Source organism: Cydia amplana, chromosome Z (assembly GCF_948474715.1).
Source record: "Cydia amplana chromosome Z, ilCydAmpl1.1, whole genome shotgun sequence".
NCBI lineage: Eukaryota > Metazoa > Arthropoda > Insecta > Lepidoptera > Tortricidae > Cydia > Cydia amplana.
The window spans coordinates 36,950,228-36,971,077 of NC_086096.1; the positions used below are offsets into that span (position 1 = coordinate 36,950,228).

General features: G+C 38.9%; 1 protein-coding gene across 6 annotated transcripts in view; it reads right to left on the reverse strand.

The window, feature by feature from the left end:
- Nucleotides 1-19,206, reverse strand: part of LOC134661262 (titin) — a 74,154-nt gene extending 54,948 nt beyond the window's left edge. For all 6 annotated transcript variants that reach the window (XM_063517249.1, XM_063517250.1, XM_063517248.1 and 3 more), the window contains exons 1-2: nucleotides 19,147-19,206; nucleotides 3,347-3,435 (exon numbers count right to left, since the gene is read on the reverse strand). The gene's annotated coding sequence lies outside the window, so the exon portion shown is untranslated. The remainder of the gene's footprint in view (nucleotides 1-3,346; nucleotides 3,436-19,146) is intronic.
- Between the last annotated feature and the right edge of the window lie 1,644 nt (nucleotides 19,207-20,850).

A 20,850-nucleotide genomic window follows, 5' to 3' on the forward strand; every position in this document is an offset into this window, starting at 1 on the left:
CCGCAACCGCGGAACATCCGCATAATTTTCAACATCCGCATCTGCATCCGCATCCGCATAAAATCGATGCGGAGCTTATGCGGATGCGGATGTCGAACAAGTCGGTACAGGAACGTCTTAGCGGCGGCGTAAGTGCTAGGTAATTTCGTCATTACCTATAACGAAATCGTCTAGATCCAGAAAAGTCGGCGAAGTTACTGTTTATTAAATATAACGCACCTATATTCTTGCTCAAATACTAAACGTTTGGTTTTTTTTAATAAAAAAAATGCTAAAAATGTAATATTTGACGTTTTTCTAAGTACCTAATCTTGACATCCGCATCCGCATCCGCATCCGCGGATGTGAGCCTTTAAAAATCCGCATCCGCATCCGCATCCGCGGATGTCAAAAAATCTGCATCCGCAACATCCCTGGTTCGGAGTTCGGACAATGTTGTACTGAGACACCCCGAATAACGAATATAACAAGATTTACATTACATTCAGGTACATAATACTATTGTATACAATTTTAGCTAACGACGGAAAATACGAGTATAGACGAAGCTCTCAATATATTTTTGACATATGATGACTCAGACCAGACTTATCTGATCTGACACATACATACATTGAAAATGATTCATCATCTTCATCTTCCTCGCCTTGTCCCGGCATTTTGCCACGGCTCATGGGAGCCTGGGGTCCGCTTGGCAACTAATCCCAGAAATAGGCACTCGTTTTTACGAAAGTGACTGCCATCTGACCTTCCAACCCAGAGGGTTAACTAGGCCTTATTGGGATTAGTCCGGTTTTCTCCCGATGTTTTCCTTCACCGAAAAGCGACTGGTAAAATATCACATGAATTTGAATATTACCTATAGGTACCTACACCATTCCCCGCTATAAAAACAAGTTTTGATTGGTCAATAAAAGTTTTGATTGGCTAAAATAAATTCTCGCGCGGCATTACAATATTTGACGTTGACAACATTCGCGCAGTACAGTTGAGTCGCTCACGACTAGGGTTACCAGATCCAAATCTGAAATTTCCTGACAAAATTCCTGATTTGTGATTTTTTTCCTGACGCTCGTATCGGTGGGCGACGGGGGGGTCTAGCCGTATGCGATATCTATGCTTGATAAGTAAATTTGAATTATGTACCTTTTTAATTCACTAAAATTCCTGACATTTTCGTATTCCGACCGCATTCCTGACAAAAGGCCAAAATTCCTCACGTCTGGTAACGCGCTACTCACGACACAATACACGTGGGGTCACTTTTAAGCCCTAATCAGACTTCTATAGTTATTCGAGTTCGTTGATTTTACCCGAGTAAGAAAAAGTCAAAATGTTGTATTTAAGTCATGTTATGTAAGGCCCAATAGGTCTGGTTCGTTGGTTTAAGCGTGAAGAGAGACAGAGTCCGTTTCTCATTTTAGAAATTAAGTAGGTACTAACTACTTAGGGGTTTTTCTTATTGCAAGCCGCTTCTATCAAATTCTACCGACATACGTATGTAGGTGTAAAAACTTGTAGGTATAATTCTTGCTTTTGATAATAGAAAGAAAAAAACTGCGAATGGTATGTTTGCGAATTATCGATAACAAATGGAACTTTATGGAACTGTCACAAACAATTGACTCGTTAAACTTTTTTATAAATATATTTCTTGACCAGTCGATAGAAACGTCAAAAATGTTTTTGTCGATGTTGCCAGAGAATGGTTTTTACACGACATGTTTTCTGTTTATTTTTAAACCGACTTCAAAAACCAGAGGAGGTTATTGGATATTTTTTCCATTTTTATCGCCTGTCGCGATGCCCGTCACTTTCGCACTAACATACCAGTTAGAACGTGAAAAGGGCAGAACTTCGTCGTTTGTAAATTTTTTTAGGTAAAAAGTATTATACTTAGTTTCAAGTTGGTCTCATTTTCGTCAATCCACTTCTGATGCTAGGATGAGAAAAACTTTAAACTAAAAATGAAAAGATAAAACAACCTTTTAAAATTGATCAGTTAATATCCCTTTTTCTTTTTTTTTAAGATGGTAAATGCTTTACGCATACCACCCGGCGTGTGGACGGGCCGGGATGGTTGTGGGCTAATGAGACCCCAGGTTTACCCACTAAAACCCCTCTGTTGCCGCCTCGCTGCTATACGGCGAGGTCCCAGGAACGCCGAAGTACTCTTCCGCAACCTCGCCAGCATCAGTTAATACCCTGCACCAACCCTGCACGATCTAATTACCTACACTAAATAATGCGGTAAATACGACTTTACGCTTTCGGTTACCTGTGTCTCAATAATTTACCTTAATTACCCATCCAGGATACTCGGTAATAAAAGTGCTTGCACCCTTCTTACTTGCACTAAAAACTCTGCTTAATGATTAGAGCTTTTAGCATGTCGAATGGTAATAAGAATTTTGTAATACTCGCTATACCTAGTATACGCTACACCTATGTAGGTACCTACCTAAATAAATACTTTGATATAACTGTAAAATTCTTATACCTACTGTAACTATATGAATCTACCCTCCGCCTGTTGTTATAAACTCCATTTTCACCCTCTTTGGGGTTAAATTACTCAATTTTTTTACTAAATGGGGCTTTAAATTTCGCTTAAGCTAACATTGCATGGACTTGAATGGAATAAAGTGAGGGATTGTCATTATAAACGTCATATGTTCATAGAAATTACATTAATGATGACATTCAGGCCGTTCGTTGTCGTATTTATAGATAATGTAGGTACAGTAAACTGCAGAGATAACTGACCCCCTTGGAAACAAGTACGTACCTAAGCGAAAAATACTCACTCAAGGTATGAATAAATACTTCCCCGGACTAGTATTTAACTCGAAGCAATAAATACTTAATGGCGGAGTATTTAGCTTCGATTGACCGTAATACAAGTTAATTAGAGGAAATAAATAGTTAGTGCTTAAAAAGAAACCAACCTGAATTACTTTAAATAGCTAAACGTTCACAGACGTGCATTTAAATGTATATAGAATATCTATGTACATATATGACTCTGTAAACTATAGGTAGGTGATGAGTGATGAAACATTTTCCATGAAAAAAGTAACACATAAAATGTACTACTTTAAGTCTTGGAACCGAAAAAGTTGTCGGATCGAATATATTTGATCAAGCCTGTTTTAAGTATTTTTTAATGTAACAGTCTGTCCAAAATCTTTGTCATACTTTTTTAAACAAATATAACGGCTTGGCTATCGCATATTTCTGACATGATTTAATTTTATTAAGATACGAACGAATCTGATTAAAAATGTATTCGCCTATTCCGGAAATTGCTCGCCAAAGTATAGTAATAATTTGGTTAAATACTTACATGGCAACACAGATTGTCTATGCTAAATCAAAATGGCGGCGAATCGTTTGGGCGGGAGCCGGTGGCAACGTCACATTGTCGACTTGCAACTGCAACAAAAAGTGAATAAAAAATAAAAATTAAATAGATAAAAGAATAGTTTCTTTAAAAAATTCAGTCCAAGCTAAGTTTTCATGCTGATTTTTTAAAATCTACATATTTTAAAGAAGCTTTTATCAATGAGACATGTCGGCTCCGTTGGGCCTCTACATTACAGTTTCAATAAGTGTTACTAGATATCAACAAAAAAACTGTACCCGAATTTCGCAGTTTTAATGACTTTGCAAAGTTTGTAAAGTCATTTTTTTCTATTAATGATTGTATTAATTGTACTGTCAATCAGCCTAATTTCCCTCGTGACAAAAACCGTCAGTCAGTAGCTCACGATGACACCAACTGTCAACGCATCTCCATACAATGACAAGCAATGGCGCATTGTTCGGTTGTGGGTGAAAAATAATGTTAACGGGAGCTGTGATACAAATACAGGGAACTATAGCCTTAGTTTAATTGTTATCACTTAGGATACCTATATTCAATTAACTAGAATAACTATAGAAGTCTGACTAGAGCCCAGAAATGACCCAACGTGTTGTCCCCCCGCGAGCGACTCAACTATACTGCGCGCATGTTGACAACGTCAAATATTGTAGTAGTACTAGTAGTAGTAGTAGTAAACTCTTTATTGTACAAAAAGACATATTAAAAATAATAAAAAAATAGTAAGGAGTACAAAGGTGAACTTATCTCTATCTCTTCCAATTAACCTTTGAGTAGATGAGAGGAGATACTGAAAAGAGGGTGACAAATGCAGCAAAATGTACAACAAGGTACCAGAAAGATAAAGAATATAAATACATACAAAATTTATAGAATAAACATAAATATATTACACCAAAAGGAATGGGGAAAATACACTAAACATTGGAAAGAAGTAGAAAAATAGAAAGCAAGTATACAACAGAAATATAGGCAAATTAATCAGTCAGATAACCATAAGATAGCTTCTTTAACCTCTCCTTGAGTATATTGTGCCGCGCAAGAGGTTTGACATAGAACATTTTATTTTAGACAATCCAAACTAAGGCCCTTAGGGTAGGGGGCTCCACAAGGCGCTCAGCAAACGCCTATGGGAGGCTACTGATGACCCTCGCGCAGGCAGCTTTCTCGCTCAAAGATTGACCATAGCAATCCAACGCGGGAACGCTGCCTGCCTGATGGGCACCCTACCAAGGGCTCAAAATTTTGATAGGCATTTTGAATTTTTAGTTTTAGTTATTTGAATTGTAGAGTTAGACCAAGAAAAACTTGCAGCGATTTTGATAGCCCACGCAGTGCAAGTGTTATTTACACGTCAGAAATTTATAGAAGTTTGACGTTTAAAATGACACTTGCACTGCGTGGGCTATCAAAATCGCTGCAGACTTTTCTCGGTCTGACTCTAGTTAGTTTTATACCACTTATTATATAATAAATGAGTTTATTTCTACAAAAACTTTTATTTAGCAATCATAACTTTTGTTGAATTGGATAATTTCAAACGCATGCACAATTCACATTTATGGACTAGGGAGGGATAACTTTCAGTGATTATGTAAATGAGCCTGATAAGTGTCAGTCACATGCACCGTATTCGAACTTTATCTACATTGAGGTATATACAAGAGACGACATCTCGAACAAAATGTTTCCGCACCTCAGAGAAGTGCATGCATGCCCTTTTATTATATTTTCTTGTGCTATTGTTGCAACTTTTAAACACGCACGAAGGCATTTTTTTATTTTTTATTTTTTATTAAATTTTCTGTATACTTACGTGTGGCATCTCGTCAGTGGTCGGTGACGTACTAAAAGCAAAGAAGTGTATGCACTTCTCTGAGGTACGGAAACATTTTGTTCGAGATGTCGTCTCTTGTATATACCTCAATGTTTATCTATATTGATTCCGTCACTGAGTAACGTTAGGTAAGTAACAGTGCAATGCATAAGGGGGCCTATACGGCGTACAGTGGCATCTTGGCCAGTCTCTTTGGAATTAAAGATGGCGCCGGCGGCTGTAATCCCGCGCAGCAGATTACTGTCAAACATGGACCTCACGCACTGTCATTACGGTCGACCATTACAGCTGTCATTGCGATTGCTTAGCGCGTTGGCCTAATGACCAATGTTTGAACACACAAATCAACATAGTGAAGAATTATTGACATATGAATATGATACACTCACGATAATCGCCTCAGTTTGAAATTTCGTTATCTGCCGAGGGGCAGAGCAAGAGTGATAGAGGTATCACTCTTGCATATTCGAACGATAGAGATGCAGATAAAGAAATATTGATTTTCGTGTTTCCCGGTAGGCCCTTTGGAGCGGCTGCGGGTTCGTGTGACCTTTAAAGTCCTGAGACCACATTATGCTGGTTCAGTCAACTACTGTAAGCTCGCATGCGCCCACGCAGCAAATGATAACATTCACCCGGTAACAGTATATTAAGGGTGGTTACGGCAAATTATCACTACGAGCTACGCTTGCATTGCGTGCTGTGTAAGTGTTTTGACGCCAATTTTGGTATTAAGGAAAAAGTTTCGTGTTAACTGATTATTGTAACACTGAAAAGGGTGTCATTTCATGCAGAGAATTTTTTTTTATTGGTAAACATAAATAGCTGTAGGATAGTTTAGCGGAAATAAATTCCTTAAACGCAAGATAAGTCGCCTTTGTAGGGAGAATTAAATTAGGTAATAGTATCAATACTACATAGGTACAGTCGCCATCGTATATGTCGGAGCGGCCAAGGTGCTCAAAATTATCTCAACACGCACCCTAACCTTGCAGAGCTTGAGCACCTTGGACGCTCCGATATATCTGATGGCGACTGTACTGTAATTATTAGTAGGTATTATAATTTTTCTCAGACCGTGATTTAGTTATTTTTTAACCACGACAAAATTAATCATGAGTAAAGTTTACGAGTAAACTCCTTATTTAGCTACCACAGCGATATTGGTTCGTAAGTATTTGCTCTACCAATACCCGTCCGTTTCCAGGAATTATCGCGACTTGACGTACACTGAACCTCTAAAGTGTAAATTTCATTCGATAGCGTGACGTGACGTACCTACGCGTTTGCTTTAAGTCTCATTTTGTATGGTATTTTGAGTTTCCAAAACGTCCCGCTTGATGTGCTGTTCAAAATCCCATACAAAATGAGACTTAACACAAACGTGTATGTACGTCCGTCACGCTATCGATTGAATTTTACACTAGGGGTTCTAGTTTTAGAATGAGAGCGTACTTCGATTGTTAAGACACAGAATAAATAATAGTATGTACTAGGTATAGAAGATTCACTCTCTAACAAAACGTGTCTGTTACGATTCCGACAGATATAACCGCTAGGTGACGCAAGCGCCCCGCGCGACCTACGGCTAGCCACCAAAATTGGTGTGGGACGGATGTACTTGTAGGTACTTGTTGCGACGCGACGAAATCGCGGAGTGAGCCACGCCAGGTCGAAGATGGCAGCTATGCGTACAATGTCTCTTAAATCGCCCGAGCTCGGTAAGGCACGATAATGTACATACACGTAGGTACATTCACGTACACGGTCACCGGAGAGCGTCAAACTTTGCTTTTCGCTGAGGTGTCGTGCGGGACGGACATTGCTGTTTGCTCGATTTTATCTCTTTTACGAATCTCAAAAACTAAATGGGAATTAAACGAACTACATTTATAGCTAATAATAGCTACCTATACGTAGGGTGACTGCTATATTATTGGCCACTATATCGTCAGGTGACAAGCAAAATTCACTAAGTACGTTTACAAGTTCATAGCCATAGTGAACAATACTAATACGAAAAGATGGTTGATTTTTGTTTAAATATTTTATAGTAATTAGTGACTTTTGCTTGTCACCTGACGATATAGTAATTGGCCTTTCCTAACAGATCAGAAAGAAACAAGCGAAAAGAAGTCTTATTGTTAGGAGTGGGAAATTACTATGTAGTGGCCAATAACTATAGCACCCTACGTACAGACGTGTCCGTCATATTCGATCTGTAAGTATATAATATATAGTTTGTCAAGGGACTATCTAATTTCAAACATAGACAGAGAGAATCATACTATCTTTGTCTTACACTAGTACTAGCACCCAAAAGAAAAGGCTGATTATAGTATTTTTTTATTCTTATTTACTGACAAATTTGGTTTGACCAACAATAATTATTATTGTGTACAAAGGTTGATAACTTAAGTATGTCGGATTCTCAAAATAAAACGTAGGTACCTATATAGTACCTATATACTTATGTCATACATTTCGGGATGATATGAATGTCGATGTTTTCAAAGGACTTTTGTGAAGGAGGATTTTTGTGACTGTATATTCGCATAAGTAATTAGTAAACGTTGAAAAACTGTAAAAATAAGATTTTAGCAACATATAATTCAGAAAAACCCTGCGAGCAAGCGTTATGTCATTCCTTTGAGCATCGGAGGCCGCGGCCGTGCCAAGGTCTGTGCACCCAACCAAACACAACCAAGAATTAAATGCTGAAATAATTAATAACAATGCATTTATACAACAAAGGCGTTAGAGTTAGACCAAGAAAAGTCTGCAGCGATTTTGATAGCCCACGCACTGCAAATGTTATTTACACGTCATAAATTCATAGAAGTTTGACGTTTAAAATGACACTTGCACTGCGTGAGCTATAAAAATCACTGCAGACTTTTCTCGGTCTGACTCTATTTATTTACTTAATTACTTTAGGTTATAATTGCAGATTTCAGAGTATGAATAAAGGTTTTTTTTTTATGAGGCTGATGGTCAACGGACTCGTCGGTCAGCCAGCCAACTCTCCATACAAAGGCCAAAAATGTTTCGTGTCATGGCTCCTCTACACGATGGGCCAGCGCCGGCCACTCCAAGGGACGCAGCCATGCAGTAGAATGAGATAGCAATATCGCTTGCTCCCTCTAACGCATAAATGCGTTCCTTGGAGTGGCCGGCGCTGGCCCATCGTGTAGAGGAGCCATCAAAAACAAGCAACAACGGTTGCACTCCCGGAGTGCCGATAGAAGTTAAAACTCACCTCACTATGTTACCGACGCCCGGTAACACGATACATACGTTTAGCGGAGGTATTCTATTTATTTATTATATATTATTATCATTCTCAAATAAGATCACACTTTTTCATTGACATGTTTATTTACATACTGCCATGACAACGTCAAATTATTTGAACATAGGTAAAGAGTCTTGAAAAGGAGTCCGCAACATAAATGTCATATAACATTAAGTTTTTCTTTATTGATTTAAATGCCATTTAAATTATGAGTGGCCAACTTACGGGGCTTACGGTCACGTGATCGCCTTACGCCGTCTCGAGTTTATCATTTTTTCCCCACCTCAAAAAGTGCCCAGCGCGGCTAAAGAAGTTTTCACTTCAAAAATCTTCTTTTCGTTTTTCTAATCAAAACACTATGCCGAATATGTATATGCCCTTTTGAACGGATCCCCGCTATTTTTGTTACCTACACCTTGTATATTATTAGTGAAAATTAAGAATTATCGTGTTTTGATAAGCTTCTTAGTTTCTAGTTTCAATTGTGATGTAAGGCAGTCAAAAGTTACAAGCCAATAAAAAGCTCAGTTTTCCTTGATTCGTTCCAAAAAGACCATTTTTCCATTTCTGTATTTGTTAGAATACTTCTGCCTTAGAATAAAAAACAAATGCTATCGCCCGTTTCTGTTTCCTTTGGCTATATTCGTAACTTAGTCACATCTTGCCCCCATAACAAGTCATGGCAAGCGAAAATAAACTTTCTGCCAATAGCATAAGGTCCTCGACGTACGCACATTTAAAATGGTGTTTTTTTTTCTACTGTGACTCGGTTTCCTGCGTTTATTTAAAAGTGACCTTCGATGGATTTCCACTTAAGATGTGTCAGAGTTCGTCTTTAAACAAATGTTTTTCGTTTTATTAAGTTCTGAAATAGGTACTTCTTTACTATTGTTACCTACATGGTAAAAGGTATGAAGTAAAATTTCTGAATGGAGGCGTCCATTCAAATAGAGAATATTACACGAAACTCTGCGTTGGGGGCGCCACTCCCACAATAAGTAAAAGTCTACGAGTAAGTCTCTCTATCACTCTTGCATATTCGAGCGATAAAGAGGCAGATAGCTGAGTTTCTATTTCGCGTTTCCCGGTAGGCCCCTTGTAAACAAACCGCCTTGATGTATCAATGACATATTTGACTGTCTGTGAAAACTTGTCAAAAAACAGTTTAAGGTACAGTATGTATAACTTACTATATGGTATAGGTACTTACGTCGCTAGTGCTGTACTCTGGCGGCAAAACATTGCAGTAATACTACCTATTGTGTGAGGTGTTTTAGAGGATATTTGCCTCAACCTCACTGGCCAATGCCCTAGATCACGCGGCCGCGGTAGGCCAAGAAGCACTGGCTGGAAGTCATTATACCGGACATAAAAGAGAACAATCTCACACCAGAGGATGCCGAAGACCGGGCAAAGTGAAGAAGACTGAGCAGGAAAGCGGACCCTGGCGCTAGACCGGGAAAACGCTAGGTTGAAGAAGACCCTTCTAGCCTACGTGATATTTGGTGATATTCGGCTTGACCCCCTCCTCCCTAAAAATGTGTATGCAGGTGTGCTAAGCTAATACATAGTTTTTCTGACTGTACATTGAACATGAATCAACTTTTTCGCCTGGCCTAGTTGGTGACCCTGCCTGTAAAGCCGCGGTCCTGGATTCGAATCCTGGTAGGGGCATTTATTGAGCACAGATATTTGTTCCTGAGTCTTGGGTGTTTTCTATGTCTTTATGTATTTGTATATTATACAATGTAAACTCTATATAGCGACACTCAAGGGACCGGACACTTTTTGACGTTATAGATAGAGAGTTTTCGTTAAATAGAGAGAAATTAATATTAAAGTAAACCAACTAGAGGCAAAATTGTCGACGTTATAGAGTTAGGGAGTGAAACGTTATATCGAGTGACGTTATAAGGAGTTTACACTGTAATTTGTAATATTATATATCGTTGTCTGAGTACCCACAGCAGCTTCTTGAGCTTACTGTGGGACTTAGTAAATATGTGTATAAATGTCCTATAATCCTATAATCTATCTATCTAATACCTTTAAACGAGCAATTCTTGTTTATTTATTTATTTATTTATATATATATTTCGGGGATCTCGGAAACGGCTCTAACGATTTCGATGAAATTTGGTATATAGGGGTTTTCGGGGGCGAAAAATCGATCTAGCTAGGTCTTATCTCTGGGAAAATACGCATTTCCGAGTTATTATATGTTTTCCGAGCGAAGCTCGGTCACCCAGATATTATTTATTTATTTAATTATTTTTTCTTTTATAATGTGTCGCTAGAGGACCTTTGAACATACCCAAGCCAGCTCATGAATGGAAATTGCAATCTATGACTAACATGATGACTAACATAAGTAGCATCTTGTCATCGTAAAGCGACATGACAATCATCCATACTAATGTTATTAATGCGATAGTAACTATGTATGTTTGTTACCTCTTCACACTTGAACCGCTGAACCGATTTAGATGATATTTAGTATCGGAGATAGTTTGAGACCCTGGGAAGGATGTAGGATAGTTTTTGTCAAATCATCTCTTCATTCCACGGAGACCAAGTCGCGGGCAGAAGTTAGTAAAAGATATATTATACATTTTTCATAGGCATTCTTACGAAATAGGTGATCCCGGGTTCGAATCCCGGTAAGGGCATTTATTTGTTTGTTCGTCACGAATATGTGTCTTGTTTCTGAGTTATGCATATTATTATGTATCTAAGTATGTAACTATGTATCTATATAAGTTCATGCATATGTAGGTAGTACATATTATATCGTCTCCTAGTACTCATAAAACAAGCTTTTCTTACTTCGGTCAAGCGTATCTCACTCCGCGATTTCGTCGCTTTGCTACAGGTAGCTAAAAGTACATCCGTTCGGCCCCAATTTTGGGGAAAGCCATAAGCCACGCGTGGCGCTGTCGCCACCTAGCGGCCATATCTGTGCTGATCGTAATAGACGCGTTTTGTTAGAGAGTGAGTCTTCTGTACTTAGTACTATTATTTATGCTGTGGTTCGGGGCGTTAGATTGTCCTCAAATATTTATTTATTTTAAGACACATTCCTATCTCAGGGCATACAAGGAATCTATGACTAACTCCATGACATGACTAACGACAATGCAACGTGACAAACATGACAATCGTCAAGATCAGTTACGCCCGGTTCACGCGTCAATTGAAATGCCATATCAACTTCTAAGACAATGGGATGTGTAACTCAAAATATTTATTTTAGAGCGACGTGGTTTTTTTTTTGTTTAGTTTTTAACCGTCTACAAATACTAAAAGGAAGGTAAAGAAGACCCCAGAGCCCCCAGACACACTTAGAGCATACAATATGCTCTAAGCAGGCACACTATTGGTACAGTCAAGTGTAAAACAATAGGTGCATACATATTACTCAAAAATATCTCCCATAGGTTAATTCGCTGACATAAGAGCTATGGGACATATTTTTGAGTATAATGAGTGCAACCATATTTTTACACTTTACGGTACAGTCACATGCAATAATATGTTACACTACGAAGGCCGCAAAAATATCTGACACGATCTTATTTGTAGAGCCATAAGAGCGTGTCACATATTTTTGCGGCCTAAGCTAGCTGCAAGTAAGCGGTTTTTTTGAAGTGAAAACTTCTTTAGCGCCGCTGTGCACTTTTTCTGATGGGGAAAAATGTTAAACTCGCGACAGGTCACGTGACCGACAGATTCGACCAATTGAAAAATCGTAAGACGGACACGTGACCTAATCGAAAAACTGTTACAATGTCATTGAGTTTTCACTTCTGCCGACACTCCCGGTGTGCAACCCGTTGTTTTTTTAAATGGAACTTGAACAGTAAAGTTGACATTCGGATGGCATCTGAGGCTGCATTACTGTTGCGGCTTTAGACACTTTAGGCAGCATTAGAGCCCCCTGTATACTTCGTGCCAATGTCAAGCTTATGTTTCCAAAGTAAGCCGCAAGATGGCACACCCTCAAACGTGCAAGAAGCGTGCGTTGCGTTATGTGTGGTTATGTGTTGTGTTGTAGGCCACAAGGTGGCAGGCCTTCATACAAACTTCTCGGCTACGGATCCCTAAATTATGCATGGCCGGTTTTATAACTTATTTATCGTCTCCATGCCATCGATTCCAGTATTTGTCCAACGGTATTATATAACTGTGTAAATAAAGTCATAAAACCCATAAACATTACGACACAGGTATCACCAGTACCAATGTGTACCTTCAAATTATAAAGAACCTTATTGGCTAATACATAAGGTCCAAATTGGCCAGTTATGTGTTGCTGTGAGTACCATATAGTAGAAAAAATATATATTTGTAAACCTTAATACAAAGGCGATAAGGTACACATTTAATCAAGTATGACTGTACAATTTAAATAAAGCTTGGACGTCAGATCGGACTTGTAAGGAATAACGAATGAGAAACGCTTCTTCCATATTTATTGTTTAAAAGAATTCATGATTGACGTATAAAATATGTAATTTTTCGCCATATTACAAAAGGAATACGGAGCTAATTTGGTAAAATATTTTTAACAGTTTACGAAGTTGTTCTACAGTAAGTACATTCCCGTATGTACGATTGGAAGAAAATAAAATAATTAGTAGGTACCTACATGTATATTAAAGGTAGTTTACAATGCAATATTTTTAACCAAACTGGAAAAGATACCTAGTTAATTGTTTTACAAGGGGACAAAGTTGTTGTTTAACCCCTCGTACCCGATACCCGAGCAAACGAAATATTTCAAAATTGATCCACGAGCGTAGCCAGTGGTTCGAAATTTGGAATCTCGAGCTTTGCGGTTTAAACAAGTTTGGCTACCGAGTGAAACACACAATTTTTACCGTACAATTTTTGCCACCGGAAATAATAAGTTATAGAAGCATTCCTCAATGAAAAGAACTATAACTATAGTCAAAGTCAACGTTTTATTCTCACGGCAACGCTAATGAGTTACACACGTTAAAGGTTTTCACGTGACAGCTGTAAGGTAAACGTACTAGTGCTCGACATGCTAATGCCCAATATATGCTGCCGTCACCTGTATTGACAATGACTTAAGTTTCAAGATGACATGTACTGGGACCGCGTCGAGCACCAGTACGTTTACCTTACCCCCTAGTGTAAATTTCATACGATATCGTGACGTGAGGTAAGTATGGGATTTTGAGTTTCCAAAACATCTCGCTTGGCGAGCTGTTCAAAATCCTATACAAAAATAGACTCGTCACGCTATCAACTGAAAAAGCTCCTTACTCTTATAATATTTAGTTAAATACAGGGTGCTTCATTTGACGTCATTTGTATATGTCTTTTTTCGCATTGCGCCTATAAAAGCTACGTAGTTTTATACGCTCCAACGCGTTTTTAATTATCCTCTACTTATGCATCCTTGGCTTTAATTAAATAAGTAAACTTTATTTTAATTCCTCTTTTTACATAGCGCCGTAAAAAGGCTACCGTTTTGCTTGTAAACGTGGAAAGTGCAAATTGACGGCTATTAGCATTACTCCAGGTAAAACAATGCTTGCAGTACAATCTCCTACAATCAACGAACTGCGGGCGCAGCATGGTTCCATTTTTATCGCCCATGTCACTATTCTCGTCACTTTCGCACTTACATACTTGTTAGAACGTGACAGGCACGGTGACAAGCGATAAAAATGCGACCGTGCTAAGCGGACTGGAATAAAAAAAATCCTGTAGCTATAGCTGCCGCAATAAATTAGTCTTTTATCTTAATTTTTGACCAAAGAGTGGGTAAATACAGACTTCCATATTTGATTACAAGCGGATATCGGGAAATTAAATCTCTATGTTAGGTATATGTAATTTGAGTCCATCTAAGCTAATAGCTTTGCAAATACCATGCCGAGTTAACTTGATCCGACTCTAGAATATAATAGGGCAACGTTAGTACTGCCAGGCGTGTCTCACTCCGCGATTTCGTCGCTATGCTACAGGTAGCTAAAAGTACATCCGTTCGGCCCCAATTTTGGGGAAAGCCATAAGCCGCGCATGACGCTGTCGCCACCTAGCGGCCATATCTGTGCTGATCGTAACAGACGCGTTTTGTTAGAGCTAGTGAGTCTTCTGTACTTAGTACTATTATTTATTCTGTGGTACTGCTTATCCGTATATTGTGCAAAAAAGCATTAGTTGAGGTTAAAATATGTTTGTTTTAACACGTAAATTGCTGTAAAAACTCTTTTTTATATCCCTCTAGTGTGTTTAAAAATAATTCTTATTACTTCGTCATGCTTAAATAAGTCACAGAACGGGTGGGGGTTTTAATTGCATAATTATGTTTAAGTACGGTCTCCATATTTAGATACACAGTGAATATTATAATATTTATAATGGCCACACTATGCTTACCTAAGTAATTATTCCCATGAGGGAAAACAAACAGCTATTTCAAGCCGGTGGATAAAATTCTTTTCATCACGCTCTGCTTTCTTCAAAACCTTCTGAGAAAGAAATATATTTAAAAACGTTCATTTGAATGTATATCTCTATATCTATCTGTAGGTATATCTTTATTTGAATTTTTTTGTGTTTCACAAGCGTAGCAAGGGTCGTTTAATCCTCGGACCCTGAATCAATCGTAACGCTCAAAATTCCACTTGTCAAACCACTGGTTATGCTTGTGGTTCAATTTTGAAATCTTTCGCATGCTCGGGTATCAATAGCACGGAGAATTAAACAACAACTATGCAAACAACTTAGTATAACAAAATAACTATAACAGTTCAGAATGCACAACCCTAGTTGCTTTTAAGACCTCGCTTCGTTCGGGCGATAAAGTCCAACTCAGTTGCAAAAAAACATTAAAAACAGATTATAACGAACTTACAGTAGTACCAACATTATAAATCAGTCGTACGATAGGGACATGTCCGGTCTATATTGTCTCTGGCCATCGTTTTGTTCTTAATTTTAAAAGTTTGTAAGATTCCAGTTTGAATCCCAACCTTAATCAGTTGGTTTAAGATTCATATTGGATTGAAGCTGAAATCGGACAGTTATTGCAATATTTAACCATGCGGTTTTAACGCTAAGAAAATAAAGCTTATTTTATTAAACGACATCCATGCTTTTGATAACATAGGCCTCCCGTTGATATTTATAGCATTGCGAATTTTGTAACCGTTTTTTTAATAGAGTGGGCGTTTCTTTATGGCCAGTGTCCTTACAAAGACGGCGCCCACTGAATAAGGAGGTAAATTAAGTAACGATTATTTCCATATTTAAACACGCTTGAAATTAGGGTTCCGTAGCTTAGATTTATAACAAGATAGCTTTAGCAGTAACAAATGTGTGTTTATAGTGACATTTCCTAATAGTTATAGACATACTTACTCTAAAAATTGTAACGATTGGGGATGGCAAGAACTTACCACTTAAGTTTTGCTATAATAGTTATTTTCGATACAAGTGCGAAAAAGAGGAAATTCGAAACGAGTGGCGATAAATTAAAACACGACCGAAGGGAGTGTTTTAAATCGACACGAGTTGCGAATTACCTATTCGCACGTGTATCGAACAACGTTTTACAGTACATATGGCACTTTAAAGTTTCGACATACGCACGAAAAGTGCTATTTTACGCACTAGTGCGGAAAAGTAGCCCCATATGTACTGTAAAGTCTATTTTTTTATTTGGTAGACTAAAATGACATTTCATAGTATGAAATGACATTTTAGTCTACCGAATAAAAAAATAGACTTTAGTTTGTCAAAGGACTGTCTCATTACGTCAAACTGTATAATCTATATATGAGTACATATTCCTCTTTTTGCGGTTGTTATCGATATGTCGGCGGCAGATCGTAAAATCGGCCATATCGAGATATTCCTAGGCATATCATGAAACGCCGCCATTTCATGATCTGACTAAGATTAACCCAGGCGTATCACGATCTGCCTTATAAAAGAGGCGCCAGATCGGTCAGACCAATGTATTCGTTGATATTCCTAGCTTCATACCGGGCGCATCGTAAAATAATTGATGTGATATTCCTAGGCATATCATGAAACGCCGCCATATCATGATCTTACTAAAATTAACTCAGGCATATCACGATCTGTCTTATAAAAGATTCGGCAGATCGATGGGAGCTTCGATCAACACGGGCTTCCGACAGGTCGGAAGGGATAGGCCCAAGCGATATCTTGACATTCAAATCATTCTGCCATTTTTCGCGGGGGGGAACGTGCATACAGTCGCACTTCTCACACACTTGCATACAAAATCCAATCTGTAATGACGACACAAATCCATAGAAAATGACACCCTACACAGACAAATCTTGCACACCTCAATCTGTTTTTGTGTACGGACGAGTCACAAGTGTCACAACACGCACACTAACACATTTTCGTCAAGAGATGAGAAGTCGGATTTGTTGCTCGACCGATCCGCAATTTGTACTGGGCGAGAAAAATCGATAAATCCAGCAATTACATGAGACTAAAATATAATAATTGTGTTTAAATATAATTAAACGTATGACATGTAAAAAAAATATTACGTGTGAAATGTAACACCTTCTTTTTGTGAATTTGATGTCCCCGACCTCTTTTTACAACAAAAAACCGAGCAATTAGGCATTTTTTCTGCTGCTGTGTTCACTCGCGCGTCTGGACTCGGTCTAGTTAAAAATCCGAGCGCAACTAGTTTTATTACCCGCGCTAGATCAGTTGATCTTGTACCTAGGCAGAGGGGAAATAGTGCGAATGCCGCATCCCTTCCGTGTTGATCGAAGGATGGGAGCAATGTATTCGTCGAATTCCTAACTTCATTCATACCGATCGCATCGTAAAATAATTGCATTTTTTGCCACTGGCGCTTTGGTGGCGCTGCATTCTATATGGCACTGCGTCCGAGTCCAGTGTTGCCAGATCGTACCTTTTAATACAAGTTTACGTTCCTTTTGAGCCTTGAGGTTTGCTCGATATGACTGGTGGTCGCTAGGCAGATCATGAAATGCCGGCGTTTCATAATCTGCCTAGGAATATCACCCCTTGAGGTTTGCACGATATGGCTGGTGGTCGCTAGGCAGATCATGAAATGCCGGCGTTTCATGATCTGCCTAGGAATATCACCCCTTGAGGTTTGCACGATATGGCTGGTGGTTGCGCTAGGCAGACCATGAAATGCCGGCGTTTCATGATCTGCCTAGGAATATCACCCCTTGAGGTTTCCACGATATGGCTGGTCGTCGCTAAGCAGATCATGAAATGTCGGCGTTTCATGATCTGCCTAGGAATATCACCCCTTGAGGTTTGCACGATATGGCTGGTCGTCGCTAGGCAGATCATGAAATGCCGGCGTTTCATGATCTGCCTAGGAATATCACCCCTTGAGGTTTGCACGATATGGCTGGTCGTCGCTAGGCAGATCATGAAATGCCGGCGTTTCATGATCTGCCTAGGAATATCACCCCTTGAGGTTTGCACGATATGGCTGGTCGTCGCTAGGCAGATCATGAAATGCCGGCGTTTCATGATCTGCCTAGGAATATCACCCATTGAGGTATGCACGATAAGGCTGGTGGTCGCGCTAAGCAGATCATGAAATGCCGGCGTTTCATGATCTGCCTAGGAATATCACCCCTTGAGGTTTGCACGATGTGGCTGGTCGTCGCTAGGCAGATCATGAAATGTCGGCGTTTCATAACCTGCCTAGGAATATCACCCCTTGAGGTTTGCACGATATGGCTGGTCGTCGCTAGGCAGATCATGAAATACCGGCGTTTCATGATCTGCCTAGGAATATCACCCCTTGAGGTTTGCACGATATGGCTGGTCGTCGCTAGGCAGATCATGAAATGCCGGCGTTTCATGATCTGCCTAGGAATATCACCCCTTGAGGTTTGCACGATATGGCTGGTCGTCGCTAGGCAGATCATGAAATGCCGGCGTTTCATGATCTGCCTAGGAATACCACCCCTTGAAGTTTGCACGATATGGCTGATGGTCGCGCTAGGCAGATCATGAAATGCCGGCGTTTCATGATATGCCTAGGAATATCACACCCTACTTATTTGATATGCCTAAACGTCGCTAGGCAAATCGTCAAACGTTGATGTTTGAACGATATGGCTGGTAGTCGCTAGTCAGATCATGAAATGGCGGCGTTTCATGGTATGCCTAGGAATATCTCGATATGGCCGATTTTACGATCTGCCTCCGACAGATACAAATACAAATATGTAGAATAAAAATATTTTTAGTTTTCGCTGTAGGGCCTTAGATACAGTCAGCAGCAGAAGTTGCTAAGCGGGCAAGGTGTTCAAAATGATCTTGCGTCTTAAGAGAATAAGACGTGTCAAGGTATTTTTGAACACCTCGCCCGCTTAGCAATTTCTGCTGCTGACTATAAAGCCTGAGCAGTAAACAGTAATATATGATCATTGTCAAGAGGGCGCTGTTATTCTCATGTATAGGGTGACAGTTTTGTATAGTATGAAAAAAACAGTTCCAGTGAAATTCCGCAACATGGCGCGTGATCATTACCTACTGGTTAGGCTATACCACAGATTATATAATGGTTCTGCTTTACCAAATGTTATTATAGAATTTCGTTACCTCTTATTTGGTTCTGCAACTCCTCTTGCGGGTCGGCATCGATAATATCGGTCGTTATCTGCAACAACAGTTACAAAATATGTATTTTTATACACATATTATTACATAAATATTCATGTACATAGAAAACATATCCCCAATTTAGGAACAAATATTATAATGTTTATGAGAGTTGAATAATATTTATAATCTGTAGTTATTATCAGTAGAAAAGGGCGCTAAATTTAAATTTTCTATAGGAGAACTACCCTTCGCGCCTACATGTTTTAAATTTGGCGTCTTTTTTTGATGACGGAAATGGCTTGGCAAACTATACCTATATATAGCTGGTCAACCAAATCTTGTCAGTAAAAAAAGGCGCGAAATTCAAATTTTTTATGGGACGATAACCCTTCGCGCCTACATTTTTCAAATTTGCCGCCTTTTTCTACTGTCAAGATCTGGTTGACCAAGTATACCTAAACTGTTAAGAGACAGCGAACTTTTGCACCAAAATACTTGGAGGATACAACTAAACGGAGTAGCCATTGACAGGCTTTCCCCTCTGTCGAAAATAGGCGGCCAACGGTCAAACACAATGTATGTACTGACGTTTATCTGACATGGCTATTTTTACGTTACGCATACATTTGACTTTCCCCTCCCCCGCAAAAATCGGCAGACTGTTTTGTACAGAAAATTACAGACATGGCGTCTCCGTTTGATTATATCCTCCAAGCCAAAATAGCACTCAAATCTTCTGGTAAATTTTAGGTTCTTTAACGATCACACGTCCGGTTTCCATCCTCAAACTCGATAAAAAAGCACCCGAAACAGGCACTATAAACGACCTCTTTGACATTTGGGAGCCGGTTTCTTAGGACAACACATAAATCGTATTTTAACGTCTTGTAAATAAAGTTCATTTCAGCTTATTTGAATTTTGAAAGACACTGCACTTATAAGAGCGAATTTGAACTTTAAAAGTTAAACTGCAAGGTTGTTTTTTATTGGATTTATATGGCCTTGAAAAGATGCAAGTGTTGCAAGTTCTTTTTGGTAAGTAGGTATTTGGGGTTTTTTGTAATGACTAAACAGTGATCGATTCTAAAGGGGAAAACAAGGATAATTAATTTAATTTAATCGCGGTTTATTATTTCGATCCACATATTTACATATTTAAATTAGGCAGGTACCTACACATTTTTAATTACCTATTTTTAGCAAGTGAGTTGTTAAATAGCGTTGTAGCAACCGATGATAACCGCTAAATATATCAACACCTGTGTACTTTATATGACTCTTTTCAATTTCTCATTTTAATTTTTTCCGTTGCGTAATAATTAGAGTCTGCCCAAGCTAGCCTGAAGGGCACGTTTTAAATCGAAATGAGTTGCGAATTTTAATTCGTTTGTGGTGACCGTTCCGACTGAACATCTAGCGACCTTCACCAAGGAGGAGTTTTGGCCGAAGGGTGTCAAGTTTCGGCGGTTCCGCGGCCGGTTCCCTGACACTGCGGGGTTGCGTAATGCATCGCAATCATAATGTGTTTTTTAGTGTTTAGTTATATTTTTATAACATGTATGCTAGTTTTAAGGTATTTATATCTATGGGCCACTAGTTGCCTGAAATAAACGATTTCATTCATTTCATTCATTCATTCATTCAATAACCTATTCTCACATATATCGTACAACGTTTTACAGTACCTACATATGGCCCTTT